This window comes from Stegostoma tigrinum, chromosome 8 (assembly GCF_030684315.1).
Source record: "Stegostoma tigrinum isolate sSteTig4 chromosome 8, sSteTig4.hap1, whole genome shotgun sequence".
Classification (NCBI taxonomy): Eukaryota; Metazoa; Chordata; class Chondrichthyes; order Orectolobiformes; family Stegostomatidae; genus Stegostoma; species Stegostoma tigrinum.
This window is the reverse complement of record NC_081361.1, coordinates 19576313-19599290: the sequence shown is the minus strand read 5'-3', so window position 1 is coordinate 19599290 and position 22978 is coordinate 19576313. Positions and strand designations below refer to the sequence as shown.

Here is a 22978-nt window from a genome sequence, read left to right as displayed (position 1 = left end):
AAATCTGCGAGGCCAGGCAGGTATGCACAAACATTTCCCATGGTCTGATGGATAAATACAACAGTCAATACAGTGTGGAGCTGAAGGAACTCAGCAGGTCAGGCAGCATGAGAGGAGCAAGAAAATCAACGTGTCAGGTCAGGACCACACTGTATTGACTCTGACTCCAACATTTGCAGTTCTTGCTGTCTTTGAGAGATGGTTAGCATCACTGGTGGTCCAGTGGTTAGGATTCGGCGCTTTCACCGCTGCGGCCTGGGTTCGATTCCCGGTCAGTGCAGCACATTTTGGGGTGGCTCAGTGGCTCGGTGGTTAGCATTGCGGCCTCACAGTGCCGGGGACCCAGGTTCGAATCCAACCTCGGGTGACTGTCTGCGTGGAGATTGCATATTCTCCCCGTGTGTGCATGGTTTTCCTCCCGGTGCTCTGGTTTCCTCCCACAGTCCAAAGATGTGCAGGCTAGGTGGGTTGGCCATGCTGAATTGCTGGTTGTGTTCAGGGGTGTGTGAGCTGTAGGGGATGGTTCTGGGTGGGATGTTTCAAGTGGCGGTGTGAAATTGGTGAGCCGAAGGGCCTGTGTCTACACTGTGGGGAATGGAATTTAATCTCAATACAACATCTTGGCTCAAGCATTGAAATATGCCGACGCTCACAATGGCAGAGATTCAGGTACTCATCTGGTGTTCCCTTTTTGTGTAGCGAAGGAAGAACTAAACCCGGGTTACCTAATAACTCGGTTAGCCATCATGAATGAGGCAACATGACGAGAATTTTTGCAGCACTGCCCCTTGTGTCTGCGCTGGTCATAAAGCACCCACCTATTCTGATCCCATTTTGTAGAACTTAGCCCATCGCCTTCTAGGTATTCTTCATCAACATGTTGTGACACATGATGACACTTGTCTGGCAGAGGTGGAACTCAAACTCAGATTTCTGGCTCAGCGGTAGGGAGGCTACCACTGAACCACAAGACCCCTTTATAGAGCTCTGATGAAGGGTCACCAGACCCAAAACATTAACACAGTTTTCTTCTTCACAAATGCTCCCAGAGCAGCTGAGCTTTTCCAGCAACTTTGTTTTTCTACCCCTTTAAAGAATTTGCATTTATTGGCGTTTTTGTCAACCCATTCAGCCAAGCTTATGACTCCATTCTGAAGGAGGTTGGACTGAACTGGGATCCCCTGCCTCAACTGTAGGTATCATTCCGACAAAATTCCACAACCCCTACCCCTACCCAGGAGTTTTGATGGCAATGGCGTTTCAAGAGTTCATCAAAATTGTTCTTCAGTGTCTCAAGGGTTCCTGCCTGGACCACCCTTTTAGGCAGTGCGTTCCAGAAACCCACCACTTCTGGGTGAAAAGTTTTTGAACAAATCCCCTCAAAATAGCCTGCTTGTTGTATTAAAACTGTAAGCCCTGATATTGATAGACAGGGAATAAAGTTTTTCCTCATGCTTAGCCAAATCCCTCAGAACTCTTTGAACCTCAACCAGGTTCCTCCTCAGTGTCTTTGTTGCAGTGAAGATTGTCCCACGTGAATTTAGCCCCTTTCTATAACTGAAATGTTCCCGCCCGAGCTGTATTAGTCAATTGGAATCAAAATTAGCTTTTGGCAGGAAGTAAGCGTGACTTTTGAAGAACATTTCTGCAACTTGAAGCTTTCATTCAGCAGTGTAGCACAGGGTAGAGTGATAGTTCTTGCTGTGTGTACTTTAATGCTCCAGACACAAAAGATACAAGTATGAACATCAGGCTCACAGATGACACAAGAATGGGAGGTGTGGTAAATAGCAAAATGCTTTAGTCTCTAGGCACACCGTGTTCTAACTGTGGCTCAACTAATTTTATTTACGTCCGCTCTTATATTCAGGCAAGTGTCCAATATGGTGCTTTTACCACCTTATCCACAGGTCCTCCTGCCTTCAAGAATATGCTTATGCGCACAGCAAGGTCCTCGTGATTCTCTGTACATTCTAAAACTTCCATTTAACATGTCTTGTCCTGACTTATTTGTCCTCCCAAAACGCTTCGCCTGACACTTTTCAGGATAGAATTCTATTTGCCTCTTTTCAGGCCTTCTAACCAGCCCATGTGTGTAATCCTGGAGACTAAGGCTTTTTGCTGTTTACCACATCGCCAATTCTTGTGGCACCTGTGAACCTGCTGTTCACACTTGTAGCTTTTGTGCCTTGAAAATTAATGTACACACAACAAGAACCATCACTTTACACTGCGGTATGCTGCTGGATGAATGCTTCAAGTTGCAAAAATGCTCTTCAAAAATCACACATACTTCCAGTCGCAAAGTCAGTTTTGGTTCCAGTTTGCCAATTCCGGTGTATCTCCTAGGCTTTTAGCTCCTTAAGCAGTCTGAGACCATTAAATTATTTCTTGGGGTCAGAAAGGTGTCCTATGAAAAGACATTGAGTAGAATTATATTCTTGAGTTTTGAAAAATAAGGGTTAACCTTACTGAGTCAAACGTTTGGAAATCAGGTGCGATAAATTGTTTCCATCTTCAGGCAAAATCACACAGCAATTAGAAAATTTCCCATCTCCAAATGATGAAGTTACACAAACATTGAGTTTGGTTGACAGTTCACAGATCAGGGATCAAAACTCTGAACTTGCCTGTCGTTTATAGATCTAACTTTGTATTCCACTGTGTAACTGTGTCAAAAATTGAGTCCGAAATTTTCATTCTAATTAGATTTAGTTGCATGATAAATGGTATAAATAAGGCATGGAGGAGTATGTTTGGGAAATATGACAGTGCGTTCACAATGGATGAAATAAATTCACCTCACTTTTCTAGGGTGTAGTTCAGGGAATTGTACCATACCTGGGAACTTTCTTCACGGACTTAACAAAATTGGATTCGGCTTTCCCCAATTATCGTTTCGTAAGTCTGTTTTACAAGATTTGGATTCCTTATTTGCTGATGAGCACTATTGTTACAGTTTCATTGCAAGCTGCTCATCGCAATAAAAGAAACTAATAAGTATGATTAATGATACTGATGAGAATAATGTGATGCTTTGTGTTGCAAATCAAACAATATGTAAATAAAGAAACATGCAAAAGGCTTTGCAGTTGATTGAATACAGGTTTAGTTTTTCTAAAGGTTGGATAAACTGCGCATCATTTTTATTTTGTCCAGGTAAATTTGTTAGCTGGACGTCACTGCCTATTGTGCAGTTGAGCAGCTGAGAATGGCATCAGCTTGGTACTGATCCATTTGAGTGGAACAAAGGGCTCTATGTAATGGCCAAAATATAAACCTGGTGGAATGATCGATCATTTGTGTTTGACCTTTGACTATTTCCTAAAATTGAAACAAGTTTACAGAGTTTGTATTTCACTGCTGATCTGTTAAATTTCATGATCTCATAGTACCATTTGACCTTTATATATATTGAATTAATTTTCTTTGTTCATGTCTATTTCTTACAGAATGGCTTGATCAACTTCGACAAGAGACGAAAGGTGATTGTACTGTGCAAAATGTTTGTAAATGCATGAAACGGGAAAAGCGTGCCTTTCAATATTGTTGTGCTTTTTCTGCTTGATGGGGAATGTTGGAAGAGTCCACAACTACATCTTAAATGTGGATGATCACTAATAAATCCAATAAAGAAATCAGGAGAAGCTTTGTTGCTCGCAGCAGTCAGATTGCAGAAGCTGCTGCTACCAGGACGAGTTGAGAAGAATAGCAGAGATGGATTTGAGAGAAAGTTAGATGTCAGAAAGGGCACAAAGAGGCACATTAAGAATTTGGAGCATGGTGGGAGAAGTGTGGAGAGCAGCATGGAGCAGTTCAGCCAAATGGCCTGTTTTTGCACTGCTGTTATGATGCAAGTTACCTTTCAGCATTCACAACCAGGTCCAGGACCTGCCAGGTGTTCTGTGAATGAAGATGTTGTGAAGTTAGTCTGGGTGCAATGGAAGCTATTTCATTATCGAAGAGAGTGAGTAAATAATCTCTCCATATTAGTTGGTATTTTCCGTCAGAAGAGAGGCATCGGTTACTTATGGAAGATCAGAAAGTGAGGGAGTGCAGCCGTTGGGGTCATCACTGACTGGGCATTTGATTCCATATTTCTGAATTTGGTAAGACCAACTTCTGAAATATCTCTGTTGCCATGGTTACTATTGAGGGTATCGTACAATCCCTATAGGGTGGAAACCGGCTATTCGGCCCAGCAAGTCCACACTGCCCCTCGGAAGAGCATCCCATCCAGACCCATTCCCCATGTCTAACCCACCTCACCTCAACATCCCTGGGCACTATCGACAACTTAGCATGGGAATCCACCTCCCCTGCACGTCTTTGGACTGTGGGAGGAAACAGTAGCACCCAGAGGAAATCCATGCAGACGATATTTTGGTCTTGTACTGCAGCATTCAGCAGACAGCGTGAGAATATTAACATGATACAAAGTTCAATTCATTGTTTGTCACATGGTTTTGCTGACAAAACTGTAACTTGAGGTGCCATTTTAATCTAACCTATGAACAGAATAGGTTGCAATCAGAAACAACTGACGCCGAATTTGCCAAGCTGGGCCCTGTGGTGTAAAATCAGCTGGGATGCAAAATAGGCATCCAACGCTGTGTGACTCCACTTAATTAGCACAGAGTGTCATCTGTCAAATAGCCCGTCATTTCTCATGGATGATGCTTCAAGTGTTTATTTCAACTGACCTGTTGAAAACTGGCATGCACTTAACAACTTAAAAGTAACGTTATCAAAATTTGACTTTGAGAGTTCTGCCCCTCTTTACATGTCAAATCGTGACAAGGTTCAACCAAGAAGCCAATGTGATTGAAAGAAAATAGTCCAGTAACTTCTAGCGGCACATGGCCCGTAAATTTTATGATGCCGCAACTTTGAAAAATTAACTCAACATGTTCACCCTCTGCCTTGGTATCAATTACGATAGACCAACCACTTATTTTGTACTTTGCAGAATTTCTTTTGCTTGGATAAATGATCTTTCACAATGTTTCTTGCCTTCAACCTAAATCAGCTTCTGGTTCTGAGGTGAATCCCTAATACTTCTTTGAAAAAAAATCCATCATGGAATCATGAATTTGTGACCTGAAACCATCCTGGATAATCTGTACAGAAATTTATCCTTGAAAAATCACATAAATGTCATTTATTTCCAAAGCAGAAATATTTTTGTGACATGATTTACCGTGTGGTTGGAATAAAGTTATTGATGCTGTTTAAAGTACCACTGAGTAGGATATAGCAGTTACACTTCTGGCAATTTTAACATTTTGTTAACAGCTTGTTATTTATTTGTGTTCGTTCAGGAATATGAAATCATTTCGTGTCTTAAATATATGCAGTTTGCTTGTCAATGTTACATCATTCGCCCAGACGAGAAGTTTCTGGACCTGTTCTTCACACAACTATACTTAGCTGAGAATAACAAGTAAGTAACTGGTATTGTAGGAATGTGCAGATAAAATATTTTCGTTTTGTCTTTAAAATCTCCCACAATTTTAACGACTGTTGAATGCGAGTGAGCCTGCCAATTTATTATCGTCTTCCTTTTCGTTGGTTTCAAAGTTGTGATCATGAATTCTGACATATGGGAATAAAGCCGGTTGCTCTATGAATAATTTCCATTGTGTTGTATCAAAATGTGTTTTATTGGCGTATAATAGCACAAATTGTACTGCCGCTAAGCCAACGGGAACAGGAAAATGCAAAGACTTGATGAGTGACCAATTTTCGCAACATGTCCAAGACCTCGTGCTTTGGGTGCATCTACAAATCCAGATGTAAACTGTATTAGTTTTGAGGTGTGTTTCTTTTTGTTCGAATTTCTTTTCAAATACACAATCTTATTACGAACACAAAATCAGTAATAAGCCGACACAATTGGTCAGCATTTTTAAGTATTTTTAAATGGTTGCCTAAAAATATCATTTCCTCATCTAGAGATGGCAACAGTGCCTTTTTTAATAATACAAGCAAAAATAAGCTCCAACTAAAAAATAATGACTTTGCCATTGGTGGGCCAGAGTTGGTTAAGGATCAGATTTTAGAAAACTGAATTTGGTTTTTGTTTTGACAGAGCAGGCTTTGTAATATTTACATTAGTTGACAGCAGTTAGCTTCTTCATAAGTGGGTGGACAGAAGTTATTATTTAAAATAATCTGTACTGCTTGGCCTGCTGTGTTCAGCGAGCTCCACACTTTGTTAGCTCCCTATTAAGCTCATGCTCAGGCTATGGATGAACATGTGTAACAAGCACCTGGCATTATCATCAATTCAAACACCGGTACAGTCAGTTTTGAGCCAACTTCAATCATGATATTTTTTGTAACAGGAAGTACAATATGTGACAGAACCTCAGTTTGCGTGGATCATAAGTTGTATTTAAAGTTCTTTTTGACATCTGGGACGGTTTGGCTGATTTTCGGACAGATTGTCTGAAAAGAATCAGAAACAGAAAGCCTTGCTCCCGTTGCTACTGGTCAAGAGAGCTACTCTTTCATTTCACTACCTCCTACACGTGACACGTGGTGTTTTAGTCACCTGCCGTGACTGATTCATGACCACTTTTATATTGTTTGCCTGATAATGTCTGTACGTTCACATGACAGTGTGGATGAGGCCCAGACGAACTTCTGCATCACTTTCAAACCTATTCTATTACCTTAGGCACTCAAAGTTTGATTCTCATTTTTTTCAATTCACTTTATTTCAAGCCTGGACCTTGTTAATTTTTCTGCAACAGCAGTCGATGTTTGACAGTTTTGTTCAATTCCATGTGTTCTGCAAAAAGACTTGTTGGGTTATCTTCTTGGTGAAAAAAAAATACCCAAAGGAACTGTGCATGCTGTCATTCAAAAACACACTCCGAAATTGCTGGAAAAATTCAGCAAGTCTGCCAGCATCTGTGGAAAGAAAACAGAGTTAACTTTTGGGTCTGGTGACACTTCCTGAGACCTCTTATCATCTTGATCTGCTCTTCACAAAGCAGAAAAGATCGCTGTGCCGACAGTGAGAACGTTTGCAGTTAAATCTGCTGCCACTCATTAGTCAAACTAATATTCAATGTACTCCTGCCTGAAAACATGTATCTTTTGCAAGCAAAATTATCATTCATGCAATTTCATTTCCATGTCAATGATTGATTTGCTATCAATAATACGAATATTGAACAAAGACATCTGTTTAATTTTGAATGAATTTTGTCTGAAAATGTTTATCTGCCATCCTGCAGTTCCAGTATTTCCTCTGAACGGGAGAAACCAGCAAAACCCAAAAAGAGCGTGTTTAAGCTCTTCAGCTGGTAAGTATCCCATGTTAAATACAACAGATATCTCATGACTTCCTTTAATATAGGGATGATTGGACAGACAGATAAGTACATCGGTTTCTTGACAAATGATTTTGTTTGATATGGACTCATTATTGCTTCATGGGACTGAGATGTTTTTAGTCACTGATAAAGTTAATTAACTTGAGGTGAAGGAAGGAATAGTAGTGCTCTTCTCACCTTCTGAATGTGTCTATTGCAGACTGATTGATAGAGATTCTTTGCTTTGACCGTGATTGTAGAATGTGGACCTGTGAGGAGCTTGATATTGCTGTCTCATGATTCTCATTTATTATCAGAAGTTTATACACCATGGCTAAATTTCACCTCATTGAATTTGTTTATGAGCGACAATTAAACAAAAAAGCTGTTACTGTGAAATGAATTTGCATATTTGTGGTCCGATAAGATGAAAACTGGCAATGATGAACAATTTGGAATGAAAAATCAGATCTATGTTCTACTTTGTGGGTCAGCAGGCAGCAAAAATAACTTGTGCTGAAAAATTATCGGCCATGCTTCTCAGACTTGAAATTCCACATGACAACTCAAATGTATTGCCATGTAGAAGTTGACATGAAAGTATATGTTTGTGTTGTCGTGCATGCATAAGGAAAGACTTCAAACTTAATTTTTTCAGTAACTTTCCTGAGCTAGAGACATTATTTTATATTTCTGTACAATAGTCAAGGACTGAGCAGATCTCAGCAAAGTCATATTCTTTTTCCCCACACACCCATGTAGAGTTTCGGAGGAAAGCCCATGCCTTGTTGGTGCATTGTGCCTTGCAGTGATGTGGACTATGTCATGCAACTGTTATATCAAAACCAAGAAAGAGAAGGGAAACGCTTATTCACTTGCTGGAATATCTTCTCTTTACATGAGTGTGGATGTTCTCTGGATGTGATTTTAGTTTCCGGAGCTGAAATATGATTGTCAAAGTGGAGGCAATCAACAACGCTGCATTAGTTTGCAATCTCACATTTCAGCAGCCACCTGCTCTGCTCCCTGTGTTATGTCATGCCTCATGTGCCAAGAATCAGGATTTTCAGTGTGGGAAATTTTTGTCATGCCATCTGCAGTACTCCTTTTGAGAGTTTTGGGAAATTTTCTGTGTTAAATGTGCAATCTGAATGCAAGGTTCTGAATAGGAATTCTAACTTTTGCAGTACCCATATCCTGAAGGCCACATTAAGAGTTCACTATCCTACCTTTCAAAGTATTGTGCACAGTTTTCTATCACTTATCAATGGTATTACTTTGTTTTAACTTTAATTGTTAACAAATTTCTTCTTTCAGGAAGAAAGTATGTACGCCTTAGCATGTGGCCAGGTTGGGGTAGATTTTCTACTTTGTGGGTATTCAAGTCCACATTTTCCCTTTTGTATTAACTAGGTTGATATCAGGTTGAATAACGTTGTCATAAATCCAGATTCTTGTGCCACTTGTATATGCAAAATGTTATCTCCCATCCGTATACTCCCTAACCATTAGAAAATGGAACAATATTCAACACTAATAATGCTCACTCTTGGTATTAGTGCGTCAAAATTAATTTGTCACAGCTTGAATGTGGCATAATTCAAACTTCTGATACTCACAGCATCAACATACCTTCATTCTAGTTTAATTTGTTTGAAAGTTTATCCAGAATGTAATGACGTTTCAATATTTCTGATGTGTTCCCCTTTCCATTATGCAAACTGTTTTCAAGGAGAGGTGTTAAAGCAAACAGCACACCAACTAAAAGCTCTCAGCAGCCAACATCCCCTGAGAGTGACGATTGTGAAGAAAGCATTGCTTCAGCCAGAATTTCAGGAGATTGCAGCAACTTGGAAATGCAAAAGCACAGCACTTTGCAAAATCCACTGGAAAAGGTGAGACAAGAAGGCACTCACCACATAAAATAGGTTGTTCACGGAGACACTGGTCCGTCCAGATGCATTTACTACTTCTTTCTTTTCTAACTTTCTTCTGTGTTTCTTCCCTCTGTTACCCTATCCTTTCGAGAGGATGCAAGAGGACTCGGTGATAGCGCCTCAACCACTGGAGCTGGATGACTGCCTGGCCAATTTACTTTACCTTTCTTTTGAGAGCTAATGGACTGTTAGCCATTTTGAGGTTTCAGCCAGACTGTAATCCTCAGTTTGAAGGCAGCTTCACGAAGCATCCTCATGATTGGCCGCTGCCAGCAATTTTCCATAGCAGGTCCCACTTGCCAAAGTTGGGTTACTTGGTTTCAGAACCAATGCAAGACAGCTATGCCATTCCCAACAAAATTCAACCTTTTGCCGTTTACTGAAGCATCTGATTCCAGAACAAATATTATTTGCTCACGAAATGAAAGCTAACTTTTTTTTGAGATGTGTAGATTTGCTTTGTTTTGCTTAGATATTTTATACAACTTTGAAAAATACATAAATGAAGCTATACATGTGATTTTTTTAAAAAATCATCGCACGAACAATGAAAGTATTTCATCTTGAATCCTGAACATCATTTTTAATTTCTGCACAGTAAATTTTAGTGCATGGGGTATGACTGCAGCAGCTTGAAGTGCACTGTCACCAAAAGCAGTACTTTCGAGTCTGTTGGCTGTGCCTTGATCCAGCAATTGCAATAAAGGAATGCAGCTCCCTGCACGCAGACCTCTTGACTGCATGTTTTGTTTTTCTTCTATCCTTGGCCTTTTAGCTATTGATGATTGTGTTGTCTGCTGAAGACCGTTGTATCGCGGGAGATTATCAAAGTTCATGGTTGATGTTTATTGAATATGTCCAGGGGGACTTGTCTCAGGGATATTTTAGCAATTTATTCTCCCAAGAATTGGGTTAAGCATTATTCGGTCAGGTTTGGGAGTTTTGGAGTGGTATTATTTTGTTTTAAAATACCCTCTCCCCTTTTATGGATTCTCCTGTTTAGTGTTGTGATTGCCTCTATATTAATAATAAACTAAGAGCTGCAGTGACTTGAATGATTTTGCTTCTAGTTTCTTTGGATCTATGGCTCCATGTGTTTTGCTGTTGCTATCTCTGTCTTTCTTTCTGTCTGTGGTTCTGTCTCGCACACATTCTGACCCTCACAATACACTGGCCCATTCACAGTCACTCATAATGCCATAAATGTGTGCCTTAACGTTACACAGTGTACACAGTGTAGTTGGATTCAAGATTTCTGTGCATAGTTGGGTGAAACGGGCAGATAAATATTGATGTAAGAATGTTCAATTGCTGAGTGCAAACTGAGGTCCCAAAGGGTTCATCTGACAAACTTAGAATTGAAGCACCAATTTAAATGGTCAAGTGAAATGACCACAATGTTATTGTGCTTAAGGAACTAACTTGGTAATTTATCAGTGTGCTATGTGATGAACTGTAGACGTTGGCTAAACAGCTAGTAAACACATGTGGGAGTGTAATTCCTCAGAAGTGGAACAATAAATATAACTGGAAAGAAGGAACTATCTCATATGCAACAGTTTCCAAAAGTCTCCTCAAACAAAATAATTCTTCCACAGTCACTGAAATCCACGGACAGTGCTTCCACAGGAGATTCACGCAGTAGTGGTGTGACATCAAATCCACACTGTGACATCGCGAAGTCTCGGAAGCGTGCTTGCTCAGGCAGGTTTGAGAGTACAACACGCCCCCGATACAACCAACAAAATGGGGAAAGCTGCCTCATCCGTGTGGGTTTTGAGCAAGACCAAGCAAAAGAATTTAAAACTATTTTGGTAAGTACCTGGATTGTTTTCTCTCTTCGCAAGTCTAAGTATTTGTTGTTGTTTCCTGTCAGTATCGACAGAAAGGCGAGAGAATATTTTATCCAAACTATTTGTTGCCATGCAGTCATATTCATTGTCTGCTTTCCACATTGCCAAAGCCTATTTTTTTTTTGGTCGAAGGGTGTGCTTAGTCCATCATTTGGATCCGGTTTTGCGATGCACTGGCAGTGTTTAGGTTTTAGGCCTGACTGCATTTCCCTTGTATTTCTCGTTTAAATGTCAATAGTAAGGTGCAGCACTCTGTTACCCCATTTTGGGAATGGGCTGATAACTATTGAAGTGAAAAATCGCAAATTAACCCACGCCATTAACTGTGCAAAAAATCAGCAAGGAGGGACCAGATCTTTAGTTAGCTGACCACAGGCACTTTGGCCCATCTGTCTACAAATCGAGTAATATTAGCAGAGACATTGAATAGTATTTCTTTCCTGTCTTTGACTCATGTGAAATTTAAAAGGCTGGAGCATGGAAGAAAGCACATCAAAAAAAAGGGTTGGAGAAGTGTGCAAAATAGAAGAATTGCCAAACTGACTAGTTGAGTAAAGCCTAAGGAATGGTGGCCAAATTGGAAGGCATATAGATTATTTGTTTGGCTTGATCATTAATTTTCCTTGAAGGGATCAGTGATAGTCTTTGATTGTGGCTCCACAGAGCTCAGTGTGATGTGTGTGAAATTGCTTCTGGCATTTAAATATGGTTTACAAACACCATCTCTATGACCTGGTAAAAAGAACATTTGTTGGGTTGTCAGAGAGTTGGAGCTGGGGCAGAACCAGCCGAAGAATTGAGGAGGAATTTAGACAAGCAAATGGCAAACGACCTATTCAAATTGAACATTTGTGAAATACAAAACAAATTGCAACAAAAATGGCAACAACGTTTCCTGCTAAAAAAGGAATATATTTTTGCCAATGAACACGGTCGTTTGAGGCCAGGCAAAGAATCATGGAACGTTATTACAAAGTGAAAAAAACTTTGGGTAATTGTGTCTGTGCTAAATTTCAGTAAGAAGTATCTGACTTGTCCTGCTCCAATGTCCTTTTTACCACTGCACTGCAAATTTTGTCTCATATAATTATTCGTTCCCCTTAAGAAGGCAATTTAATCTGCTTTGTCCACATGTTCAGATATTGTGGTTTGGTAACAGCAGAATTCGCAATTTTTTTGGCCTTTTCTCCTCACCAATGACCTCAGATTTTGTCCTTGGTACATCGTATCAGAAGGGCCAGGAAACAGTTTCCCTCATTTCCTTGATTTAGTCTGAGCAAATGACTGTTATTCATGATTCTGCACTCTGGTTCTCACCCAATTTTGTGTCTATACTGCCACTGCCCATTTCATTCCACAGGCTTCAGTTTTTGCTCGCACACTTGTGTGCTACTTTATCAAACATATTTTAGAAAACCCAGTGCATCGCCAATGAATCACTAAAATCAGTGATTAATTGTTTCCAGCCTGCACAAACGGAGTGGAAAAGACATTAGTTATTCAAAAAAGATCAATTTACGGGATGTTAGTTAACATAACCTCTAATTGTGTCATCGTTGACTCTACCACTTTGAGTTGTCGAGACATACAGCGCAAAATATCCCTTCTAACCTTTCCTATTTCAGTACTTATCCAAATGTCTTTTACCTATTGTTATTCTGCCTATATCTGACACTTCCTCAGGAAGTTAATTCCACAACTTCTGTGGTAATTTTCAAATTTGTTGTTCGTTAATATATTTATTATGATCTTTGCTTTGCGTGGCTGGCAAAGTAATTTTTTTTTTCGCCATGAACTGCGGTGCAATTAAAGTGAAATTAAACATGTGTCGAGTCAACCAGAAAACATTGTGGTTCTCCAGGAGAAACAGCAAATCAGCTCGTGCATTTCATCTTACAGGTCATTGCTCAGACTTGAGCTGAGAGACGTGAGCGCCAAATATAAGATAGAATTAAACAAAAACAGACAATTTCTCCAAAAAATTGGTCTTTTCAATATCCTGCCCAACCAATATTATTCCTGTGCAATTCACAACTGATTGAATGTGAAATATTTGCACTGTCTTCAAATCACAAATTGCTAAATATCTCAAACTGTAAAGCAATTTTATGAACCATTTTATACATATAAGCACAGTGTTAGGAAATTTCAGATTTTGTGAACAACCATTGAGCCATTTTCTGTGTTGACAATAAATGTTAAAAGCAGGCAAATGGTATTGGGGTTTTGGGTGGGAGGGGATGGAAGTGGCTTATTTAAATTACTACTTTCATAACTACTTACTGACTTCAAACTGACTGTGTAGGTAAACCTGAGCACTGGAATCTGTTGCTATTCACATTGCAGCATTTACTGATCACAGTCTATGGGTTATGGAGCATCAAAGGCATGTTTTACAATAACGGCCCTACCAGTCTTCATTTTCTTCACGTAACTTTTACAGCTTTCAGTGTAATGTCCCAATTGGTCTTCTGAGTGAAAACAGCTATGTTTTTCAACCGTTTGGAAATTGCGCTTTGACAAATTTCATTTGTTTGTGTGTGTGTGTCGAATGCATGAATGAAAAGTGAATATTGTTTTATTTAGGTGACTAACCAAGACCGGGTATCGGACATCTTCACGAAAGCAATGGCCATGCTCGGATTTGAAACCGACCGTCCTCAGGATTATGATCTTGCGCAGATCATCGAATCAAAGAAAGGTGAGCAGTGGAATTTGCATCAATTTAGTCTAAATCTATTTCTGAATATCATAACAGCTGCAAGGGGATTGATATTTCCCACTGATTTCACCAAAATGCTGAAGATATTTCAATTTGTATAATTGAACACATCCAACTATGTTCAGCAGGATTCATCTCTGATGAATGTAAAGCCAGTAAACAGCTAATATTTGCACCTAATAGAATTATTTGGTGTACCGAATTTCATCTGATTGCCCTAAAGCCAAAAAAATCTCCAAGAACTGCAAATACTGGAGAGCAGAAGTGCAGGAAAAACACAGCAGGTGTGGCAGCACTTGTAGAGAGAAATCAGAGTGAATGTTTTGGGTCCAGCAGCCCTTCTTCAGAACCACTTCACATAGAACATAGAACAGTACAGCACAGTACAGGCCTTGTGGCCCACCATGTTGTGCCGAGCTATTATCTCACTAGGATCAATCTATCCTGCACGCTGTACTTTTTACTATCCTCTACGGGCCTACCCAAGGGCCGCTTCAAAGTCTCGAAAGTATCTCACTCCACTATCACTGCCAAAGGCGCATTCCACATGCCCACCACTCTTAAAGCCGTATTGAGTGAAGGTTACACATCTGGAGTTGGTTGTGGCAATGAGCCCAGAATTATTCACAGTGATATAACATTGTTCTGCTTTGTTCAGTCTTGTTCTAACTGGTTATTCCAAAAGAAATGCTTCCTGTTGCTAAACTTAATCTTTTTCCCCTCCTTTTGCCCCATGGCTGAGAGACAAGAAATACGGGTGTGGTCACTGCAGCCAAATTGCTAATCTGCAGCATGCCTCCCCTCACCATTTCCTGGTGAAAAGTAGAAAAGAGGACTCAGAGGTTTCATTCTGCTGTGGTTTAAAACATGCGATCCAGACTGTGTTAAACAGGATGTCTTATTAGGATAAAGAGTCCCAATGCATCTGCAGCATGCAATTCCTGTCAATTTTCTGAGAAAAAAAAATCAATCCACTGGCTGCAAGAGTCACTGACAAAGCTGGCTTTTATTGTGCATCTATCATTGCCTTCAGAAAATGGTCATACGCTGGATCACTGACTTGTGTTTGTTTTCGGTGTCCCCAGTGGTGTTAGCTTGAAGATTCCGATTCAATGCTGAAGGAAATGATTGCTTTTCTCAGTGTTTTTGCATTGATCACACTGCAACTTTCTGTGTTTGATGGTGTACAATCAATATTATGAAAGCATATGTGAATAATAATGTGCTTTTCCTCTGTTTTTTTCAGTGCTCGTACTTCCGCAAAATGCAAATGTGTATTATGCAATGAATAAAACCGTAAATTATAATTTCATCCTGAGGAATCGGTACACATATAGGCCTCCGAGCATGACAATACCAGGTTTCACCAGAAGAAGATCTTCGTGTTTTTGGAAGTTTTAGCTGTAAGGAACACACGGTTTCATATTGTCTCAATTGTATCTAAAACCTCTTGTTTAATGTTCAAAACCCTGCTATATCTGAACAAATGACCTTGACAGTATTCTACTTCAAATTATAGGGCAATTTGGAAAACAGTGATTGCCTTCAGACAACCTGGATGACATGAACTTTGGATTTTCGCGTGAAGTGTTTCTCTCTGCCTTTTATAACATCTCGCACAACAGCTAATTTTGGTAAAAGGCTGGATAATTGAATCCTGTGACCTGTCTTCCATAAACATGACAAACATGTTTTGATTGGTTGGTTTTGAAAAAGCAATCTGTGAGTGAGAGCCAGTCTGAGACTGTGTGTGAGTGAGAATGAGAGTTTGTGTATGAATGAGACCGAGAGGTTGTGTGTGAGCGAGACTGAGTTTGTGTGAGTGAGAATGTGTGAGTGTTTGGGTGAGTGACATTGTGTGAAGTCAGAGTCAGATTGTGACTGAAACTGAGTGTGTGAGTGAGACTGTGAAAATGGGAGTATCAGAGTAGGCTGTGAGTGAGACTGCGAGTGAGAGAGTGAGACTGTGTGAGAGAGACGTGGAGTTTGTAGTTGAGTGAGATATGTGTTTGTCTGAGTGAGACTGTGTAAGTGTGTGTCTGAAAGTGAGACTGTGTGAAGTCAGCGAGATTAAGAGTGAGACCATGTGTGTGAGTGAGTGGGAGTGAGACTGTGTGTGAGTGAGACTGAGAGTGAGACTGTGAGAGTGTGAGTCAGACCATGAGTGTGAGCGAGATTGTGTCAAGTCAGTGAGAGAGTGAGTGAGATTGTATGAGTGTGAGTGCGTGTGACTGTGTGCAGTCAGAGTGAGACTGTGTGAGTGTGTGTGGGTGTTTGTGTGTGTGTGTGAGAGAGAGTCAGAGTGAGAACGTGTGTGAGAGTCTAGGAATTTGTATGTGACTGAACGTGCATTTGTGTGAGTGAGACTGTGTGAGTCTATATGTGAGAGAGAGATTGTGTGAACTCAGAGTGAGTCAGTACAGTGTGGAGCTGAACGAAGCTCACAGGTCAGGCAACATAAGTGGACAGGAGAGTCGATCCTTCCTCACGACTAGGGAGGGAGAAGGGAGCCGGGAAGTAAAGAGGGAGAGGAGGGGTGTGGCTGGGGAAAGTCAGGTGCGATGGTGATAGGTGAGTGCAGCTAGGGGTAGTGGGGACTGGTCAGTGGGAAGGGCAGAGCAATAGGTGAGAGAGAAGATGGACAAGTTGTGTCAGGTGAAGGAGGCAGGCATGAGATGGAGGGTTGGACATGGTATGAGGCAGGGTGGTGGAGAGGTTTTAAAACTGGTGATTTCCATGCTTAGGCCACAAAGCTGTAGGCTCCTGATGTGGAAAATGAGGTGCTGCTCCTCCAGTTTGCGGGTGGCATCATTGTGACATCGGAGGAGGCCCAGGATGGAGATGTCATCCAGGGAGTGGGAGGTGGAGTTAAAATGCTTTGAAACCAGGAGCTGTTGCATTTGTTATGAACAGAGGGCCGGTGCTCCATGAATTGGTCTCCGAGTCTGCACTTGGTTTCACTGATGTTGAGGTTGCCATGTTGGGAACAATGGATACAGTAGACCAGGTTGTAGGATGTACAGGTGAACCCCAATTGGACATGGAAAATTTGCCTTGGATGACCGTGATGGAGGAGTCGTAGGGTCAGTGTGGCACTTCCTGCAGATGCAGAGGAATAGGCTGCGGGTGGTGGGGTTAGAACATAGAACATAGAACACTATAGTACAGTACAGGCCATTTAGCCCTCGATGTTGCGCCGACCTGTGAAACCAAACTGAAGCCCATCTAATCGACACTATTCCACTATTATCTCTCTGTTTATCCAACAACCATTTAAATGCCCTTAAACTTGGCAAGGCTAGTACTGTTGCAGGCAGGGCATTTCACGCCCTTACTCCTCTGAGTAAAGAATCTACCTCTGATATCTGTCCTCTATCTATCACCCCTCAATTTAAAACAATGCCCCCTTGTGCTAGCTATCTCCATCCGAGGAAAAAGGCTCTCACCGTCCACCGTATCTAATCCTTTAATGGTCTTGTATGTCTCTATGAGGTCACATCTTAAACTTCTTCACTCCAACAAAAAACAGCCTCAAGTCCCTCAGCCTTTCCTCATAAAGACCTTCGCTCCCTACCAGTCAACATCCTGGTAAATCTCCTCTGCACCTGTTCTAATGCTTCCACATCCTTCCTAATAATGCGGCGACCAGAACTGTGTGCAATAGTCCAAGTGTGGTCACACCGGAGATTTGTGCAGCTGCAACATGACCTCATGGCTCCGAAACTCAATCCCTCTACCAATAAAACCTAAGGCGCCGTATGCCTTCTTAACCAACCTATCAACCTGGGTGGCAACCTTCAGGGATCTATGTCCATGGACACCGAGATCTCTCTGCTCATCCACACTACCAAGACTCTTACCATTAGCCCACTACTCGGTATTCCTGTTACTCCTTCCAAAGTGAATCACCTCACAGATTTCTGCATTCAACTCCATTTGCCAACTCTCAGCCCAGCTCTGCAGCCTATCTATGTCCCTCTGTAACCTGCAACATCCTTTCGCATGATCCACAACTCCACCGACTTTTGTCTCATCTGCAAATTTACGAACCCATCCCTCATCCAGGTCATTTATAAAAAAAGGCAAACAACAGTGCCCCCAAAATGGGAAGTGTGGAGTGGATGAGGGTGTCACAGAGTGTGCGATCGCTACGAAAGGCAGACAATGGTGGGGGGATAAATATCTCTTTGCTGTTGGAGTCAGATCGCACATGGCGGTAGTGGCGGAGACTGAGACGCTGCATGTGGAGATTGGTGGATTGGTCTGTGAAGACCAGGGGTCTCTGTCCTTATTATTATTGAGGGGAGGTGGTTTGAGGAGAGTAATGCAAGAGATGCAGGTGAAGGAGTTTTCAATCAATGGAGTGGTGTAGTTGTGATCCTTGGCATTGGACCAAGCCCTGGATGCATATGTCACCCAGGAAGTGGGAGTGAGAAATGGTTGGCAACTGGAAGGTGTTTGTTGTTTGTCGTGTACAGAGCACAGATGTTCCTTGAATCAGTCCCCGAGCCAGCACTTGGTCTCACCATTGCAGTGGAGGTAAGATCGGGAGCAGTGGAGACAGTAGACCAGGTTAAAGGATATACAATTGAATCCCAGTCAGATTTGGAAAGTTTGCCTTTGCCCTTGGATGGAGGTGAGTCGGGGTAGTGTACGGGCAGGTGTAGCGCCTCCTGTGTTTGCGTGGAAAGATGCCAGGGCTCAGTGGTGGTGTAAATGGACGGTGTGGAGCAGATGATGGAGTCGTGGGCCAAGCAGTCCCTACGAAAGGCAAAAAGGGGTGGGGAGTGAATTATTTCTTTGGTGGTGGGATCGAATTGTAGCTGTCAGAAGTGGTGGAGAATGGTTCACTGGGTGCGGAGTTTGGAGTGGTGGTATGTGAGAAGCAGGGGCACTCTGTCCTTATTTTTATTGCGGGTGGTTTTTTGAGGGCAGGAGTATGGGAAATACAAGATCTGTGGTTGAAGGCATGTTGGCTCAACAGAGTGGGAATGTACATTTGTTGAAGTATGTTTCCTACTTCAAGGACTGCAACAACCTGCCTCTGTTGGTTCAAAACACTTTAAACTGCATCTGTTGCATTTTCCACACTTCTGTGCTCAAACCTGTCACCCCAGCTAAAATAAAGAAATAATCCCCCTGGTCCTCACATGCCACCCCACCAACCTTCACATCCAGCGTATCATTCTCTGCTACTTCCACCACAGTGATGCCACACACAAACTGGAGGAACAACACCTCATATTCCACCTCACAAGCCCAGAGCCCAATGGCCTGAACACCGAAGTCACCAGTCTCAAACCTCCCCAACCCTGGCCTCATCCCATGTCCAATCCTCCCTCTCATCCCCACCTCCTTCACCTGACACAACCTGTCCATTTGCTCTCCCACCTATCCGCACCACCCTTCACATTGACCAATCCCCACTACCCCTACCTGCATCCACCTATCACCATCCCACCTACCTTCCTCCAACCCCACCCCTACTCCCTCTATTTCCCAGCTCCCTTCCACTTCCCCAGTCCTGATGAAGGGTCCCAACCCAAAACGTTGGCTCTCCTGCTCCTCTGTTACAGCCTGATCTGCTGTGTTCCTCCAGCTGCATACTGTGTAATCTCTGACCGCAGCACCTGAGTGAGATTGTGTGAGTGAGACCGTGTGTGTGAGTGAGAACGTGAGTGTGAGTGAGAATGTGTGTGAGTGAAGGTCACAGAGAGGTTGTGTGTGAATGAAATTGTGAGGTTGTGTGTGCGTGTGTGTATCTGTGTGTCTGTGTCTGTGTGTGTCAGACTGAGACTGGACGAGACTGTGCTTGTGAAATTGTGGGATGTCAGAGTGAGTCCATGTGTGTGAATGAGTCCATTTGTGTGAGTGAAACTGAGTGAGTGTGAGTGTGGCTTTGTGAAGTATGAGTGTGACTGACTGAGAGTGTGTGTGAGAGAGCGAGAGAGAAATTGTGTGAGTGAGACTGCGGATAAGTGAGACTGAGAGAGAGGCTAAATGGAAGTGTGAGTCTGTGAGAGATTGTCTGGATGTGACTCTGTGTGAGAGAGTCTGTGTGTATAACTGTGAGACTGTGAATGAAACAGTGAGAGAGTGTCTGTGAGAGGATACACATTTCTAAAGTTCAAGCCATTTTGGGGGAAACAAACAAACTCATTGACCATTTATCCAAACCATTGGTGCAGTGATGAGCACTTAGCTGAAATGTGTATCTCGGTCTTCAGTGTCTTCAGCCCACAAATCTTTGTTTGTTGAGTCGTTTTAAATATTCTGGATTTTTAAAAAAACCATTGTTTTTTTTAACAAAGGAAACCACAAGAATTAATAGATTGTTTACTATTGCCAGTGCTATTACATATGTTTCAGATTCAAATTTCATGTTATTTAATGTTCAGATTTGTAATAAATTTATTTTGAATTATTATATTGTGAGATGTGTGTGTGTTTGTGTAAAAGGGGCTGTAAGTTATTTAAAGGATGCACAGGGGACCAGACTAGCAGGTAACTTTAGGCCAAACATTTAATGTTGAAAAAGTATTGGGATCAATCATTAAGGAAATAATAACAGTGCATTTGGAAGATAGTACTCTAATTAAACAGAGTCATCACGGCTCCGTGAAAGAGAAATCATCTCTGACTCTTATTTTTTTAAAGATTGCTCAACCAGAGCAATTAGGGAGGAGCCAGGACATGTGTTGTATTTGGACTTTGAGTCAGCGTTCAACAAGGTACCTCACAAAAGGTGAAGTCTTCAGATAAAAGTCCATGGTGTTGGAGGTGACTTGTTAACAGGGATGGAGAATTGGCTAACAGCTAGGAAATAGTGAGCAGTGATTGGAGGTTCGTTTTCAACTTGGTGACCTGTGGCCAGTGGATTTTCACAGGGATCGGTGCCCTGACCACAATTGTTCCAACATACATAAATCACTTAGAGCAAGGAAATATAATGACCGGGGCAGAATTCGCAGAAAAAAATAAAAATAAGTGAAAAGGCTTGTTGCGAGAGGGACGCAAAGAGTTCACAAAGAGATATTGACATCTGAGCAGACAAAAAGCCATTGGAATTTAATGTGAGAAAATACAATGTTGTTAATTTTGGAAGGACAAACAAAAGAGCTGTTGTATTCAAATGGTGAAGAGCAGCAGAAATGTGCAACAAAGGCAATTGAGGTACTTGTGCACAAAACACAAGAAGGTAGCACACAGATGCAGCAGGTATACACAAAGACTTGTTGGCCCTTATGTCAAAGAAGTTGGGGTGTCTAACAGCAACTGTACGAGGTGCTGGTGAGACCATATTTTCACAATGTCAGCAGTTTTTGTCCCCTGATTTAAAAGATATCATTTTACGGGAGGCAGCACAAAGAAGATTCACTCGATGATCTCCAGTGTGGTGGGATTACCTTCTGAGCAAAGGCTGAGTGGGTTGGGACATATAGAAGGATGTGATCTTTTTGAATCGTACAGAATGCTTAAGATTCTTGACAGGCGAAATGTTGAAAGGATGTTTCCTTCATGGGAGAGTCTAGGAGCATAGAGTATAGTCTCCAAATAAAGGGTGCCATTTTCGAACTGAATCTTAGAATTAGTTTTATTGTCACACGTACTCAAATGTCACATCTTGGGCCAACTTATGTATCGAGGTAGCCAGGTTAAGATTCTTAAGTACAAATTGTTGGTCAGGAAAATATTTCCAAAAATGAAACTGAAGATCATCGGAATCAATTCGAATAATAAATAAAGAGCAGGATTATAGATCATAAGAATCAATTGGAAAAATAGAGAAAAAGTTCACCATGATAGATCAGAGAAACACATTTTAAAATACAAACAAAAAGTTCAGAATGTCAGTTCTTGTAACTCAGTTCATTCTGGCACCTAACCTCCAGTCTGATCCTCAACTCCCAACCGTGGCAGGCTACACTTTGAATCTCTCGAGGACACTGCTTTGGAATCACCTCAAGGCCAGAAGACCATGCTGAGAGCACGTCAGCTGAGAGATAACTTCACTAGGCCTGCACTGAAGCCGGGCATTCTGGACATCACCGAGAAGAAAGAAGCAAAAAAAAAAGCAGGAAGCAAGAGGAAAGAAATGGACAGAGTGGACGGATCCTACTCCTCAGGCTAAAACTGACGTGAGGAGGAATGTATTCTGATGTTTAAGGGTCTCTGGTACTCATGGAGTCATAGAGCTGTACAGCACACAAACAGACCCTTTGGTCCAATTGTCCATGCTGGCCAAACACCCTAAACTGACCTGGTCCAATTTGTCAGCATTTGGCCCATGTCCCTCTGAACCCTTTCTATTTGTATCCCCATCCAAATTCCTTGTAAATGTTATTGTACCTACTTCCACCACTTCCTCTGACAGCTTGGCCGATACATGCAACACCTCCTGTGTGAAAACATTGCCCCTGAGGTCCCTTTCAAAACCTTCTCCTCTCCCCCTCAACCTATGCACTCTCGTATTCAACTGCCCTACCCTGGGCAAAAAGACATTGGCTCTTGACCCTACCAATGCTGAACATTTTTTTAAACCTCTCCACTCAGTCTTTGACAATCCATGGAAAATAGCCCCAGCCTCACCCTGTGGCTCAAACCCCCAAACCTGGCAACATCCTTGTGAAACCGTTCTGAATCCTCTCAACTTTCACAACATCTTTCATATAGCAGGGAGACCAGAACTGAATACAGTATTCCAAGAGTGGCTGAACTAAGGCCCCGTACAGCCATAACATGACCTCACAACTCCTAGGCTCAATGCAATGAGCAATAAATGCAAGCATACTGAACACCCTCTTCACTATCCTATCGACCTGCCACTCCACTTTCAAAGAATTCTGCACCTGCACCTCAACGTCTCTTTATTCTGCAACACTCCCCAGGACCTTCCCGTTAAGTCCGGTGCTGATTTGACTTTTCAAAATGCAGCACCTCTCCTTTATTTAAAATAAACTCCATTTCCCACTCCTTGGCCCACTGGCCCATCTGATCAATGTCCTGTTATACTCGAAGGTAACATTTTTTGCTGTCCACTACATCTCCAATTTTGGTGTCATCTACGTATCTCCTAGCCATATCTATTATGTTCACACCCAAATCTTTTACATAAATGATAAAAAGCACTGGAGCCAGCAC

General features: G+C 41.8%; 1 non-coding gene across 1 annotated transcript; it reads left to right on the top strand.

The window, feature by feature from the left end:
- Positions 1-205: 205 nt before the first annotated feature.
- trnae-uuc (transfer RNA glutamic acid (anticodon UUC)) lies at positions 206-280 on the top strand. The gene has a single exon. It is a non-coding gene; the product is annotated as a tRNA-Glu (tRNA).
- Positions 281-22978: the final 22698 nt, after the last annotated feature.